Below are 15,862 nucleotides of genomic sequence, written 5' to 3' on the forward strand. Positions count from 1 at the left end.
GATTGCTCATGGTGAAGATTTGATTCATATGAATTATTTGATCATTCATGGGAATTTCATCAAAGTTGCAAAGAAAATATCATGTTTAATTCATTGTTGGAAAATTACTTCAAAAATGATTCAAGATTATGGGTTCAAGGATTTTAATTCAAGATCATTTCTAATTCATGGTGCAAGAATACATTTCAAGACTTGAAATTCAAAACTTCACTACTTCAAGGATATTCTACCAATTCCTTTAAAAAAAGGGTTCATTCAAATTTTCAACATTCAAAAGGAATTCAAATTCAATTCAAGATCATTCAAGAATAGTAACTTCATTCAAGTTCTAACAAGAAATTCAAGCATTCACAAATGATATTTTTTTTTTACATGGAACAAATGAATTACAAATGAAGGGACTTTATTTAAAATTCAAGAATTACAAAGTTTCATTCATACAAAGTTGGAATTACAAGGAAAAGAAAAATAAAACTTCAAAGACATTCTTGAATTCTTCAATCTTCAAAGTCTTCATTCTTCAAGTTCAAGATTCTTCATTCTTTCTTCAAGAGTTCTCATGTGACATGAAAAAGAAAACAAAAGAGGGGTGAAATTAGCAAAAGTCAAAGAAAGCCAAAGAGAGATTTTTATGTCATAAAATTATGCAACTTAGAGATATCATAAAATGACATAAAAATTTACACACATGGCTTATATCATGAAAAATATCTTTGCATAAGAATATTCTTATTCTTATTTTTTATTCTTGCAATGATGAAGAATATATTCTTTTTCTTATCTTGCAATGATTGAAACTTGCCAATCAAGATTACCAATTGCCAAACACATCCTAAGCTTTTCCTATAAATAGAAGTGTTCACTTCATTGCAAATCACACCAAAGCAACTTGAGTCCTTGCTTTCTCTCTTCTCTCTATTGCTCATATTGTGAGTGTTCTAGTTACAAAGAGTGAAAAGGTAGTTCTTCATACCTTACTTGAAGATCTTCATCTTCAAGCTTCCAACCACTTGAAGTTGAACTTCAAGTCTCCTTAATATCCAAAGTTCCCGCGAATCCAAAGAGGTTTTGTTGCATCATCTTCATCAAAAGAGAGCCTACAATAACAATTCAAAGTTGTTAAAATTAACAATTTCAAAAGTTGTTAATAGCAAAAATCCAAGGTTGTTCTTCAACAACACGGTTCAGCAACAACAACAGCTGTGACAACAACAGTTCACGGCTCAGAATTATGCGGCAACCACTCTGAAGCAATTCAGCAGAATCAAAACAACAGCAAATTCGCGGTTCATAGCTACACAACAACAATTCAGAAGCAGTTTCGATTCGCAAATTCAGCATAGCAACGGAGCAGTAGCAGCGACATATTCGAAGATTCGAAAGCGCATCAATTCAATAACAGGGAGTGCATCAATTTTCCAGAAGTAGACAGAACAAAGGAGAACCAAATTCGTACCTGTCAAAAAGCCGACGCCAGAACTGGTTCATCGGACTTGCTCCGATCAGGTTCTTATTCCTTACTTCCTCTTAGAAATTTTGATGCTAGTCTGTTCTTTATGCTGCACTGATTTGAACGTCTGCTTCAATTCACTCGAATTTCCTTCCAATTATCATTTAATCTGAAATCCTTGCGGAATATCAAAATCAAATATTGGTGATATAAGTTTCAATCCCAGATAAATAAATAGAAACAAAATCTGTGCGAATCATACCTCTTATTCGTCCATGGCCACCGTGAAGCCGAGAGAGGTTGGTTCAGCGTTGTTGTTCCAAGAGAAAGCCGCTGTTTGTTGTTCACCGAGAGAACCGTGAGCAAGCGTGAGAGATTCTTTGTTGTTGTTGTTCGCAGCAAAAGAGAGTTGAGCACTGCGAGTGAAAGCGGGAACCGCGAGAGTGAGAGCTTTGATGTTGTTGTTGTTCAATTGAGAGCAAGGCAGAAACCAGAGTGAGAGCTTAAGTTGTTGTGGTTCGCTGAATGAAGAGAGAACCCATGAGAGAGCAAACCGAGAGTGAGAGATTCGGTTGGTGTTGTTTGTTCAACCGCTTGAGAGAGAATTCAGCAAGAGAAAGATGACAAACCGAGTGAGAGCTTGTGTTGTTTTCTTGTTTACAGCAAGCGATTGGGAGAGAAGAGAGATTTTCTCTTGTTTTGTCGTGAAAGAAGGAACGAGAAAGAGAGAGCCGTTCGGCCTCTTCTTTGTTTTTTTAGGGTTTTCTCCAAATCCACAAGTGTATAGCAACATGGGTGGATCCGGGTTTCACACTGACCCGACCCGGTCCGGCCCACTCTTTTTTTTTTATTTATTTCATCTCAGGCTTAAGTCATTTGGGCTGCACCCCCAATTTATTTTTCAACACCTCTGGCCCAATTACTTAGTTTTTTTTTTTACCAACTATTTCTTTTAATTTTCTTAAAAAAGATTGTTTGCATAAAAAAGACTTAGTATTTTCATTTTAATATAGGATTTTCTTTTTTCTTTTTTAATCCTTATTAAAAAACACCAAAAAAATATCTTTGATGCATATTTAATTTTATGTTTTCTAATTATTTTCTTTCTTCATGAAAAAATCACAAAAAATATCTTTTCTTTTAAGATTTTCATATAATTTTGTGTAGATAATCATTTAAATTTTTATTTGATTACTGTTGCATATATTACTTGAATTTTCTAACTTTATCCAAGACTTCGAGATTGTTTCTCTGTTGTCTTTTGGATTTGTCTGTTTTGTTTGGTCTTCCATTTGCTGTAGGAGTCCATAAACAATTACTGGATGATCAAAGAATGTTGTAAGCTGTGAACTTATCTGACGTTCTTTTCTGCTGGTATGGATGCTTAGCACATCACTTGAAGATCACGGTAACACCTCAAACTCAGAAATCCATTTTCTCATTCTTCGAGGTAAGCCTAAAACTCAAACAACTGTTTTCACAACAGTAATCAATTCACTTTCAAATCATCCATTGTTTTTCAAAACAGTGGGGCCTCTCGAATATTAGAGAGTATAAGACCCACTCTTTTTTCTTTTATACAGTTTTTCTTTGTACAGAAAACTCTTTCAAAACAAAAAAACTTTCAAACAGTTTTTCAAACGACGCGTCTGTAAATAAAACAATCAACCATGTTTTTGTAAATATATCATGGGCCTCCACGTAGGTATAAGTCCCAAGCCCTTTTGTACATACACTTTTTTACATACCTCGATCAGTTTGTTTTTTTTTTACTTTGAATAACAAACCAAAAATGAAGGTTTCTTTAAATCTTCCCAAAAATACCATGGGCCTCCATGTAGGTATAAGTCCCAAGCCCCTTTGTAAATACCTGTTTACATAGCTTTGAATAAATTCAAGTGGACCTCTCCCCGAGTGTGAGTCCCGACCCCTGTGTATACAAATGGAAGCATGCTTACAGGTATATTTCCTTCATAAACTCCATTATATACACACACTTTGTCATATATATATAACTGTTCATATTTGTTCATGTACTTGTTCATATTTGTTCGTACTTGTTCATACTTGTGATTGTGTTATATGCTCATTCAACTTAGTACAACACTAGGTTCCCTATAGCCTCCTATTGGGCTTCGTGCAAAGAATCTCCACTAGTTTAGGTTAGGACATAGAGTATGGTTTCCCGGTGAAATCGCTCTAAGAGCTCAAACCAACTATACCATGCCTCCCCTTGGGCTTTGTACAAACGAGTGACCCTCCCATAGCCTCCTCTTGGGCTTACAATGCAAGGACCCTGGATTGTCCCTCTCATAGCCTCCTCTTGGGCTTACAATGCAAGGACCCTCGGATAGCCTCCTCTTGGGCTTCGTACAAGGACCCACGGGCTTCTTATAAGCATCCCCAATATCCAAATCAAATACCCTAGGAGATTAGACATTTTTCATCTCTATGCTAGGAGTATCTCTTCTATATCATCACAAACAATCAATCAATCAAAATCAAACTTTTTTGCCACAAGGCTGGCTAATCAATCAAACTTCTTTTTTGCCACAAGGCTGGCTAATCAATCAAACTGTTTTACCACCGTACTGGATGATTAATCAAAGTTTTTGTCACAAGGCTGACTTCATTGAAACTTTTGCCACGAGGCTGGCTGATTAATCAAAACTTTTTGTCACAAGGCTGACTTCATTGAAAGTTTTTGCCATAAGGCTGGTTAAACAAACAAACAAAAACAAACAGATGTATGTGATGATATAGATTAGATACATCTAGCATTTAGACGATATTTGTCTATTTTCCTTTGCTTCCACTAGCATAAGTGGGAACTACGATTGCTCTGACTTTCTCAACATCCCTTTGAGAATACGTAGGCACAAGGTCGATCCTTGGCGAGCAAAACAAAACAAAAAAAAACCATTCAAACCTTAGCACCCGTAGACCCCGAGCTACAGATGCTCTGATTCCCTCTAAGGGATATGTATGCAGAGGATCGCGATGATCTTTGCGAGCATAATCAAACAAACACCTTAGGTCCCACCTATTTCACAACAGAACCTTCACCATAGCATAGAATAAAAAACAATAAAGAACCCTGTAGAGTACTACAGATACGTTGGGTGCTAATACCTTCCCTTCGTATAACCAACCCTCTTACCCAAGATCTCCCCTCACTTTTAGGTTATTGCAGCTTTTTTCCTTTTCCTTCTTTGGAAATAATAAAAAGTTTGGTCGAAACAAAGAAAAATCATTTTTATGAGCACTCGAGCCCAAAGAAGGCATCAGGTGTCTCATCCCACAAAAAAGAGGAACAAAACGATTTTTCGCCCGCGACAACGGCGCTGTGCTTTTTTTTAATTTTTTTAACGTTGTTTATTCGCTAATATAGATCTCGCGCCAAATTGATATCAATAAGCGCAACTGATTGGGTTGGTGAAGCGTTTATGTGGTGAGAGGCAGATCCTGGGATCGATCCTCACCGAGGACGTTATTTTTCTCCATTTTCGTTAACAATTCTCATTCACAGATTCTACGCTGCACATCTATTAAGCACCACCATACGTCCTCATAGCATAGCCACAGGATCGTTCCGGCGCCTCCATCCAAAGATCCATAATATGCAGGTCCATGGTGAACCCTTAAGGACGTGCAACACACGATCGGAGCCAGGTTTTTATTATATATTTGTATTATTTTTGTATTGTTTGATTAGTGATATTTAGGTTAAATTAATGATAATTATTTAGTTAATTTTATTTAAATTAGGATTAGCATATAAATTAGGATTAGAACATCAATTAGGATTTAGGAGTATAATATTTTTTCCGATTATTGTATTATCTCGATTATTCGAGTTAATTTATTTTAATCAATATTAATTATAAAAACCATAAAAACCCTATAAAGGTGTACATATTAGGGTTTGTCCGATCCCATTGCCTATTTGGCAAAACAATAACCTTTGATTAATTCTCTCCTCGACCCGACTAAATCTATTAGTCGCTGTAGACGAGAGATGAAAAATACATAAATTCAAAATACATTTTAATTTGCTGCCCGCGACGATCAATCTATCGATCTGAGCAATCAGCAATGCCCTTAACCCGTTAGCTATACTGACCAAACCTATTGGTCACTGCATCTAACGGTGCCATATCAAATCAGGGTTGTACGCCCAAAACTTAAAACATTCAAAACATTTCAAATCAAACTACGGATTTTCATCCTAATTCCAAAACTACGACAGGCCATTCAAAAAGCCTTCAAACCTCCATAATCAATTCTAAGGCGTACAATCCTGTGCCCGAACTACGTTGACTCTGATCCTCCATAAGGAGGTACGTAGGCACTTGGTAACAAGACGAGTCTCCCCCCCTAAAATCTCAATTCAGTTCAAATCTCAATTTTCCTCCTATTCACCTCCTTAGCTATAAAACCTAAATATTTTGGCCATAAACTGTTACCTTAGATTCAAAGCCATAGGAAAGGGTTGAGGGTGCCTAACACCTTCCCTCGACCTGATTATAATAACTTACCCCGAATCTCATAAACTGCGTAGGGTTTCCTATTCGCCCTTCAGAATAGGTGGCGACTCTAAATATCTAATTTTTAGGGCAGGTTGCTACAATATCCTTTCGCCACCAAGCGAGCTTTATATTTTTCAATTTCTCCCAGCTGATTCAGTTTGATCTTGTATACCCATTTGACTCCTATGGTTTTAGCACCTCTTGGCAAATCAGTTAGCTGCCATGTCCCAATCTTCTCGATTGTACTTATTTCAGCATCCATTGCTTGTCTCCATTTTTCACTTTGCACTGCCTCTTCAAAACTGATTCGATCAGAGCTAGCAAAGAAAGCAAAATGTACATGACCATCTTCTTCTTCTTCACCAATAACATCTTCACCAATAACATAATCATTCATCCATGCTGGTGCTCTTCTAACTCTGATTTCTCTTGCATTGGAAGTTATAGGATTGACACTAGGTACAACAGCCTCAATTGCATCACTTGTCATCTCCTTTTCTTCTTCCTCGTTGTTTTGTGTGTCATGACTCTGTTGGGTGATTTTATCATTTTCTTCTCCCACCTCTAGATCAAGTCTAATGAATTCTCGGTAACTTTCATCCCAATTCCACTTCTTTTCTTCCTCAAAGACAACATCCCTACTGATTATTACTTTCTTTGTCAAAGGATCATAGAGTTTATATCCCTTGGATTCTGCACTCACCCCAAATAGAACATAACTGCGACTCTTATCATCTAGTTTAACTCGTCTAGCATCAGGGACATGAGCATGAGCTACACAACCAAACACTTTGAAGTGTTCAACAGAAGGTTTCACCCCACTCCAAGCTTCTTCAGGAGTCATGTCCTTGACTGATGATGTTGGACATCTATTTAGAACATAGAAGGCCCAATTCACAGCTTCTGGCCAGAAATTTCTTGGCACATCTTTCTCAGCCAACAGACATCTCACCATATTCATTACAGTTCTGTTTCTTTGTTCTGCAACACCATTTTGCTGAGGTGTGTAGGTTGTGGTTAACTGCCTCTTAATGCCATTCTCTCTACAATATTCTTTGAACTCATTTGATGTAAATTCACCTCCACGATCTGTTCTTAAGCACTTAATGGACAAACCAGATGCTTTCTCTACATAGGTTCTGAATTTCTTAAAGACACTAAAGGCATCAGCCTTATATGTAAGAAAATACACCCAAGCTTTTCTACTAAAATCATCAATGAAACAAATGAGATACCTTTTTTGTCCGTTGGAAGTAGGAGAGATTGGACCACAAATGTCAGAATGAATCAGCTCTAGTTTTTCTGAAGCTCTCCATATCGCCGCCTTTGGAATAGTTTCTCGATGTTGCTTCCCTTTTAAACAGCCAGTGCACACAACATTGGTTTCGATAAAATGTGGTAGCCCTTTCACCATTTCCTTGTTTTTCAGAGTCTTCAAACCTGTATAGCTTAGATGACCATATCTACAATGCCAAAGTTGAGCTAGATCTTGGACATCGGCTTGAAAACACTCTTCACTTGTTTTCTGCTTGCAACAGGGTGTATTAGTGAGTAACCCAAACATCCTATTGGCTATCATTTTGCTGGTAATAACTAGACCCTTTGTAGGATGGTAGATCCGACATTGATTGTCCTTTATCAGAACATCTAGACCTTTCTCTTGTAGCTGTCCAATACTAAGAAGGTTGTTCTTTAAGTCTGGCACGTAGAACACATCTTTGACAATGTAATAAACTCCTTCTAAGACTAATCTCACACTTCCTTTTCCAACAACACTCATTGTTGTATGGTTGCCCAATCTGACATTTCTTTTGAATCCATTCTCCATATCCATGAGTAATGAAGAATCACCGTACATATGGTTGCTGCAGCCAGTGTCCAGAAACCACACATCTTGTTAATTGATTCTAGAAGATTCAACATATGCCATAAGCAACATCTCTTCTGATTCTTCAAGCTCAGCATAGTTTGCTTGCTTCCCTAAATTTGGACACTCGTACTGATAGTGTCCTAGCTGATGGCATGTGTAGCATTCAACGGTCGCCCTGTTGTAACTTTGCCGACCCCTGCCTCTGCCTCTTCCTCCTCTGAAAGTGCTTCTTCCTCGTCCTCTTCCACCATTTCTTTCATCATAGGACACCTTGAGAGCATGTTCTTCGTCTCCATCTTTCTTAAACTTTTGCTCATGGACAAGAAGAGAACTCTGCAAGGCATCAACAGAGAGTTCATCAATGTCCTTTGACTCTTCTATGGAACAAACTATATAGTTCCATTTTTCAGTGAGGGTTCCTAATATCTTCTCTACAATCTTGACATCAGCCATATCCTCTCCATATTTTCTCATATCATTTGCAATCATCATCACTCGGCTAAAATAATCACTGATTGATTCACCTTGTTTCATAGCTAGGACCTCAAACTCTCTGGAAGGCGGTTGAGTTGAGCCCTTTGAACTCGAGCATTCCCTTGACATTTCATCTTCATGGAATCCCAAAGTTGCTTGGATGTCTCCTTCTGAGTGATTGTTTTAAGAATTGACTTGTCAAGAGATTGAAACAAGTAATTCTTCGCCTTTAGATCTTTGAGTTGCGCTTACTCCAGTGTCTTCTTTTGTGCTGCTGTTAACACTTCATCAGCACCTGGTTGTGAATAGCCAGATTCCACAACACTCCAGTACTCCTTGGAACAGAGTAGATTCTTCATGACCATGCTCCAGTGGTCATAATCACCATCGTATTTCGGAATAGAGGGTTGAGAAAAACCACTATTTCCTTCAGCCATTGCTTACGAACTCTCTCTCCTTTTTTGATATGAAGTCTAGCTCTAGATACTAGATTGTTAGGAAATTCTGATAACTGACTTGATTTATTGAATAATAGAAAAGCTAATATATAGCTGATTACATAAACTGACTATCCTAAAACTTAGCTCGAAAATAGGAACTAATAAAGACTAGGGTTAAATATGTTTTTGGTCCCTTTAAATATAGCGATTTTCAACTTTAGTCCCTCTAAATATTTTCTTCAAAGAATGGTCCTCTTAAAAATTTTAATTTTAACTTTTGGTCCCTCATGGAAAAATCGTAGCTAAACCGCTATCTAATTCCGTCGCTAAATAAAAAACCGTCGCTAAAACCGCCGCTAAAATCGTCACTAATTTGTAAAAACCGTCGCTAAATAGTAAGAGGGACCAAAAGTTAAAATTAAAATTTTTAGGAGGACCATTCTTTGAAGAAAATATTTAGAGGGACTAAAGTTGAAAACCGCTATATTTAGAGGGACCAAAAACTTATTTAACCCTAAAGACTAAATCAAAATGCATCTACGTGCTATGCTAAGTTCTATATATATATATATATATATATATATATATATATATATATATATATATATATATATATATATATATATATATATATATATATATTATAGTGTACATGTGAATGATATCACATCCTGAATATATTATTCAGATCCAACTCATCTCTCTAGGTAATAATTTGTATAAGATTATTAGCAACATTATTGTTAAATGGTTGAAGATTATAATTTCTCAAATTGTTTCTCCTTTTTTTAAATGGGCTTTGTACTCAGTGTCGGGTTTAATACTTTGAGGGGGTCACATATATGATTTTTTTAATGCATTAGCACTAAAAACTTGTAGTTGGTTTTCTTTAAGGGTGTAGTTTTTTTTGTACATAATCATCTAATAGAAAATTATCAATTCGTTAAATTATCAAAATTATTTTAAATTATCAGTATGATGTGGTAGCACTACAAGAAATTTGCCCTATTGTGACGAATATATTTAGTGACAGCATTATTAACAGTAGGTATAGACCCATATACCTACAGATATGTTATTTTTGGCGTAGGTATAGATAGTTTATAAGTTGCAACCAAAAATTATTTTTTATTATTATTAATTATTATGTTATTAAATTATTTTTTATTTTAAAATTCAAAGATTTCTTTTAATAAGAGTTATCGCGTCTCTCTCTCTCAACATCGTTTCTCTCAAACTTCACCCATGTTCATTCGATTCAATCGTTCAGATTTTAATCCCAAATTGATTGAATCATTGAATTGTTTCAAAATCAAATTTCAATCACAAATCGCTCAAATCACTACTAGCACAGATCATTCAAATCGGTCCAATCTCTCAAAAATTAGTTTCAGTCTCGATTCGGCATCGCGGGTTCCGTTCTCGATTCTCCATAACTGTTCCCGTTCTCGATTCTTCATTGTTGTTCTTGTTCTCGATTCTCCTTCGTTGTTTCCGTTCTCTATCCACCATCGTTCTCGTTCTCAGTCCTAAAGCAGCACCTTCGATGATAGCGATTTAGGTTTAAGTATTTATGTATGTTTTCTTTAATATTTCATATGCATTTGACTTCACTAACGTTGAGTTAGGGTTTACATTTTATGTGTTTTGTTTATGATTTTTCTTTTGAATTTACCTTCAATGATTTATGATTTAGGATTTAGGGTTCTTGTGATACTTGGATTACTGTATTATTAAAAATATTAAGATATTGAGGCACTTGGTAATGATAAACTTTTTATTCTAAGCTGACTTTTGAAAATTTAGCATAGTATATATTTTTGTATTTAACAAAGCTAATATGAGGATGGAATTCATTTGCAGGTTTCTGGTATGGATCTTTCTATGGTTGCTTCAAATGGGTAAGTAGTCAGCTATAGATTAAAGTATATAAATAACTTGTCTTTGATATGAAGTTATTCTTTGTGCTTTAATATTCAGTAAGTGTTTAAATTGCGGTTGTAGATATCTCTAATATGACAATATTAGATATCTCTAAAATCACGGTATTGGAGACTGAAATTCTAATTATGATGTTGAGTTTGCTTATTGAATGATAAAAGTGCTTGTGTAGACTGCATAGCTTATTAATATATCAATTGAGAGTTGATATATTTTATGTACTATCTTTGCAGGGTTGCTTGGTTGGTCCTTAGTACTTGAATATGGGATTGGCGGAGCTGCTGTTGCTTGTGACATAACCCCTAATTTGGTATAATCTTATTTTAGTTGTTTTATTTTGATTTTGTTTGATATAGGCTATGGAGCATAGACGCAAACAATAGATATGGCATTGACAATGTCGTTGATATGTAAACACCAACAATTTCAATTTGGTTAGATTTGCCTTGCATTTTGGGTGATTTCTTTGAAATAAACTATTAAATTTTTCTTTCTTCAATTTTGTGTGTGTCAAGTTTAAGATTTGGAATAACATGTTTGTTTACTTGCCATCTTGAACTGTAGCGAATGTATATTGTTTGAATAAAAAGTTTATATTGTTCTTTGTATTGTTTGATAGATCCTTTTTATGTCGAATTCAATATTGGTGTAGGAAAGTGGTTCATGAGTTATTTCCTTGCTTTTTGATTTGATATGATTTAGTTAATATTATGAATGTGCGCAAAAGCCTGTAATCCGCGGCCTTTCATAGAAACAGACCTGTCAATGAAAATTAAGATTGCAATTAATCAATTTGATTCGTTTTTGTTCTGGCTGAGATGAATTGCTACAACCCAATTACATAAACTTTCTACGCGTTCCTATTAGTTAGTACTACGGTTTTGATTGTTCCATATATTTATTTCTTTACTATCCCTGTGATAGTTTCATGAGGGTGGTTATGTTAGTGGGAGTAATATGCACCAGGGTACACTTAATTTGTTCTCAAAATTTGTTGTCTTAGTTTGTAGTTTCAACCTTTATGCTGTCTCACCGCGTCCATTTTTTTGATGATGAATGGAAGAAACAGGTATCCGTTTACTCCTTCTCAATGGCAAGAGCTTGAACATCAAGCTCTTATCTACAAATACATGGCTTCTGGTATCAATATTCCACCTGATCTTCTCTTCACTATCAAAAGAAGCTACTTGGAATCACCTCTCACTTCAAGGCTCTCACCTCATCAGTCTCAACACTGTAAGTAGTACTATACTATCCTATGAAAAACATGGTGGGGTATAAGCCTACACACCCTTCCATGTGTGTCCGTCCCTGTGTGCAAGAATAATTTGCTAGATGATTTTGTGGAAAATGGTTTTTTCGGGTGTTTCAAATGTTGTTGCAAGAATGGGAAGGATGCTCTTTTTTGGCATAACTTGTGGGTAGGAGACCAACCACTTCGCTTTACTTTCCCGGATTTGTATGATTTATCTACCATGAAAAATTGTTCGGTGGCGGAGATTTTGATTTGGGCCGACGGAAGACATATGTGGGATGTTCAAGCTTTATTTTCCCGGGGAGACGGTCGCGGTTCAGCCTTGGGGGCAGCAGCGGCTGCCTTGCCGAGTTGGCTCCGTTTCCGCGAGTTAGTGGTGGGTCACATACCGAGCGAGGTTGCGAGCGATTCTTACGGTTGGTTCATCAATTCGGCAAAGGAATTTACGGTAGCGGGCATTTCGTGGATAATCAACAACTCTAAATCCTTTGCTTGGGATCATCATGTGATTTATTCGTTGAAAGTCATGTGGAGCATTTCTATTCCGCCTAAGATCAAGTTTTTTTCTTGGAGATTTTTCATTGATCGTCTTCCGTCAAAAGATCTTTTATTGATAAGAGGAGTTACCAATGTGTCAAATCCGGATTGTGAGTTTTGTGGTGTTCATGTAGAAACTTCTTTTCATCTCTTTTTCCATTGTCATAGGGCAAAAGAGATTTGGAATCATATTTACGCTTGGCTTGCCATTCCGGAGGTGACCACCATCGAGGATTTTTTGAGTTTGGGGCTTTACAAGACAAGGTGCTTAATCGTCAAAGAAAGGCTAAGATCAACGTGGTGTGGATAACTACGATTTGGTGTCTTTGGATTATGCGGAATGCAATTATTTTCTAGGGGAAAGAGTTTTGTTTTGATTTTGTTTGTTCTAATATTATTTTCCTTTCTTGGAGATGGTTAGCTAGCGGATATCCTAAGTTTAGATCCAATTACTACGATTGGTTTAAACTTCCTTTATCCGATTCAATCATTCTCTAGTGTTCTTTGTTTGTAAGGGTTGCACCCCTAGTGCAAGTTTTATCAATTAATTGCCTATTAAAAAAAAAGAATTCAAAGCACAAATCAGAAAAAATCGAAGAAAAATAACTCAATTATAATGAGCCAGAGATTAATTCTGTAAAAATTGATTTCTAATACAAAATCAAGTTTTCTCTTAATCTAAGGTGATCCCACAAATCAGGAACTATTTAAGAAAACTTTAAAAGGAAACTTTTTGAAAAAAAACAACATCAACCAATTCAATGAGCAAAAGAATAATTCAGTTGAAATTGATGCACATTTTTAGAACATTCTAGCAAAAATAAATGACAATGATTAGAGAGAATTAGAATAGTCTAAAGTTCCTACATGTTTTTAGAGTGTTCCAATCATTCATATATTAACTTATAGTCGAAAGTTCTATGTCAATGTAATGTAGGAAAGATAAACCAAAGCCTAAATAGTTCTATTCTATAAACATCCTTAATCACCTATAAATAGACAAGCATATGTGTAAATGTAATCAAGCCTTTAAGGTCCAATAACAATAGGGGTGGCAAACGGGCATGCCCGCCCCGTTTAGGCCCGTCCCACAAAATCCCGCAAAAAAACAAGTCGGGGGGGCGTATTTGAGAGTCCCCTCAAAAAAGTGAAAAAGCTCATGCCCGCAAAAGCCCGCAAAAAATGGGGTGGGACGGAGCGGACACACTAAAGAGAGCGGGTAAAACAGGTTTTCCCCGCGGGCCTGGCCCGTTTTTCTACCCCTAAATATCAATAATATTGGAGACTTCATTATACTATTACTTTCCTCTTACAATAAATTGATTATTTATGTGTTGCCTCTTATCGCATGTTACTAAATGATTCAATACTAACTCTCACACTACTTGCTACTATCTTTTAACTATCTATCAGAGCATTTTACATTATCCAACTACATTTTAAACTATCATTGTTACTTTTTTTTAATAGGCAATGGAATTAACAAGAGAGTATAAGGGATACTCCGCCCAAAAACAATACAGAAAGCTCCTACTACTCAAAACAAATGAGCGGTAGAATATTCCAAGTATGAAAATTACAATAATCCGCTAACTTGTAGAAAGACAAAAGCCATTTCAAATAAAATAGAACTATCTCCGACATACACTCGGTAAAGCTAAAAATCTCATTCTTGAAGATGATCGCATTACGCTTAAGCCATAATCACCAAACTGTGCCTAACCAAATCACCTCCACAATAGTCCTCTTAGACAAGCACTTCACATTTTTGAAAAAAGTAAAGAAACGTACAAACTCCTCCAAAGATATCCCCGGAACTGGGCTAATCCACTCAAACACCCTCCTTCAAATTCGCGAAGTTACCTTGCAACTCCAAAATAAATGCGATAAAGATTCATCCTTCGACAAGCACATGACTCAAAGTAAGTCACTATTCTCCACCAAAATCCCCCTCTTGAACAATTGATCTTTTGTAGCCATTCTATTATGAATAAAACGCCAACCAAAAATCTGAATTTTAGATGGAACTTTTACCTTCCAAAGATTGTTCATGGCTTTGACCAAGACCCGATCAAGGGGAGGCATAGAAATTTTGACTTTGAATCTATCATAGCACGATTTAACAGAAAAATACCATCCAGATTCAGCTTCCAAGCAAAAGAATCCACGTCGACTTGTTGCGCCACTGCTGCAACATCAGAACGAACCTGCTTCAACAACAAGCATGAAAAAATGAAAAAAACAACAATGAAAAAATGAATTTTAGTTTTAATATAAATATACAAATCAACGAGAGACGCCTTTATTTATAACGAAAAAATGAAAATTGTTGTAATCCTTAATTTAATACCACTGTTGATGGATTGGACCGTGATGCAAAGTATTTTATTAAATAAATAAATAATAAAGGGAAGAGTTATTATTTTAGTTGATTTAAAGGCCGATATAATAAGATATAAAAAGAAATATTTTATAGTAGTTATAAAAGTCCCACATTAGATAAAAATATAAATATTAAACACTTTATAAGTGATAAGTGAGAGAATCATAAACATAATGTTTTATGATATTTTTGTTCAAATATAGTGTCCAACTTATTTTAAGTACTTATTTAAAACTCAATGTGAAGACCCTTGAACCTTCTCATATTTTAAGTACTTTATAAGGTGGATTGGCAACTGGGAGATGGAAACAATTCCTTTTTCCATACTGTTGTGAAATAAAAGAACAAGCAAAAAAATATGGTCAGCCTCACTTCTCTCACAGGTGAAGAGCTTAGCAAGAAGGAGGATACTGTTGAAGAGATCCTTGGTTTTTACAAGACTCTGGTGGGGACTGTTGCACACAACCTCCGGGGAATTGACGTACCTTGCATTATGAGCGGTAAAACTCTTTCTAGGAATGATGCCCTTAGTCTTATTCAACCTTTCTCTAAACAGGAGGTTTGGGATGCTCTCAATGTTATAGGGAACACTAAGGCCCCTGGAATTGATGGCTTCAATTCTTACTTCTTCAAAGACTCTTGGCAGGTTGTTAAGTATGATGTTATGGCAGCAATTCATGAATTATATCAGACTGGCAGAATGCATAAAGCTCTTAATTGCTCCTTAATCACCCTTATTCCCAAGACTAATGAAGTAAAGACTATTAAGGATTGGAGACCCATCTCTTGTTGTAGTACCTTTTACAAGATCTTGTCTAAGGTGCTTACTAGAAGACTGGGCACAGTTGTTAGCACTATAGTGAATGAGAACCAGTCTGCTTTCATTCCTGGTAGGATAATCCATGACAACATCATGATTACTCAAGAGCTTGTTAGAAGATATGGAAGGAAGAACATTTCTCCTAGATGTATGATCCAAATGG

At 36.0% G+C, this 15,862-nt stretch overlaps 2 long non-coding RNA genes across 2 annotated transcripts; one reads left to right on the forward strand and one right to left on the reverse strand.

Moving 5' to 3' along the window:
- Positions 1–386: 386 nt before the first annotated feature.
- Positions 387–1,615, reverse strand: LOC131655347 (uncharacterized). The gene is made up of 2 exons (XR_009299734.1): positions 1,457–1,615; positions 387–1,097 (listed from the first exon to the last, which is right to left on the reverse strand). It is a non-coding gene; the product is annotated as an uncharacterized LOC131655347 (long non-coding RNA).
- Positions 1,616–9,975: 8,360 nt separating this feature from the next.
- LOC131655348 (uncharacterized) lies at positions 9,976–11,555 on the forward strand. The gene is made up of 3 exons (XR_009299735.1): positions 9,976–10,338; positions 10,627–10,664; positions 10,938–11,555. It is a non-coding gene; the product is annotated as an uncharacterized LOC131655348 (long non-coding RNA).
- Positions 11,556–15,862: the final 4,307 nt, after the last annotated feature.

The sequence above is a fragment of the Vicia villosa genome, linkage group LG3, assembly GCF_029867415.1.
Source record: "Vicia villosa cultivar HV-30 ecotype Madison, WI linkage group LG3, Vvil1.0, whole genome shotgun sequence".
Taxonomy (NCBI): Eukaryota; Viridiplantae; Streptophyta; class Magnoliopsida; order Fabales; family Fabaceae; genus Vicia; species Vicia villosa.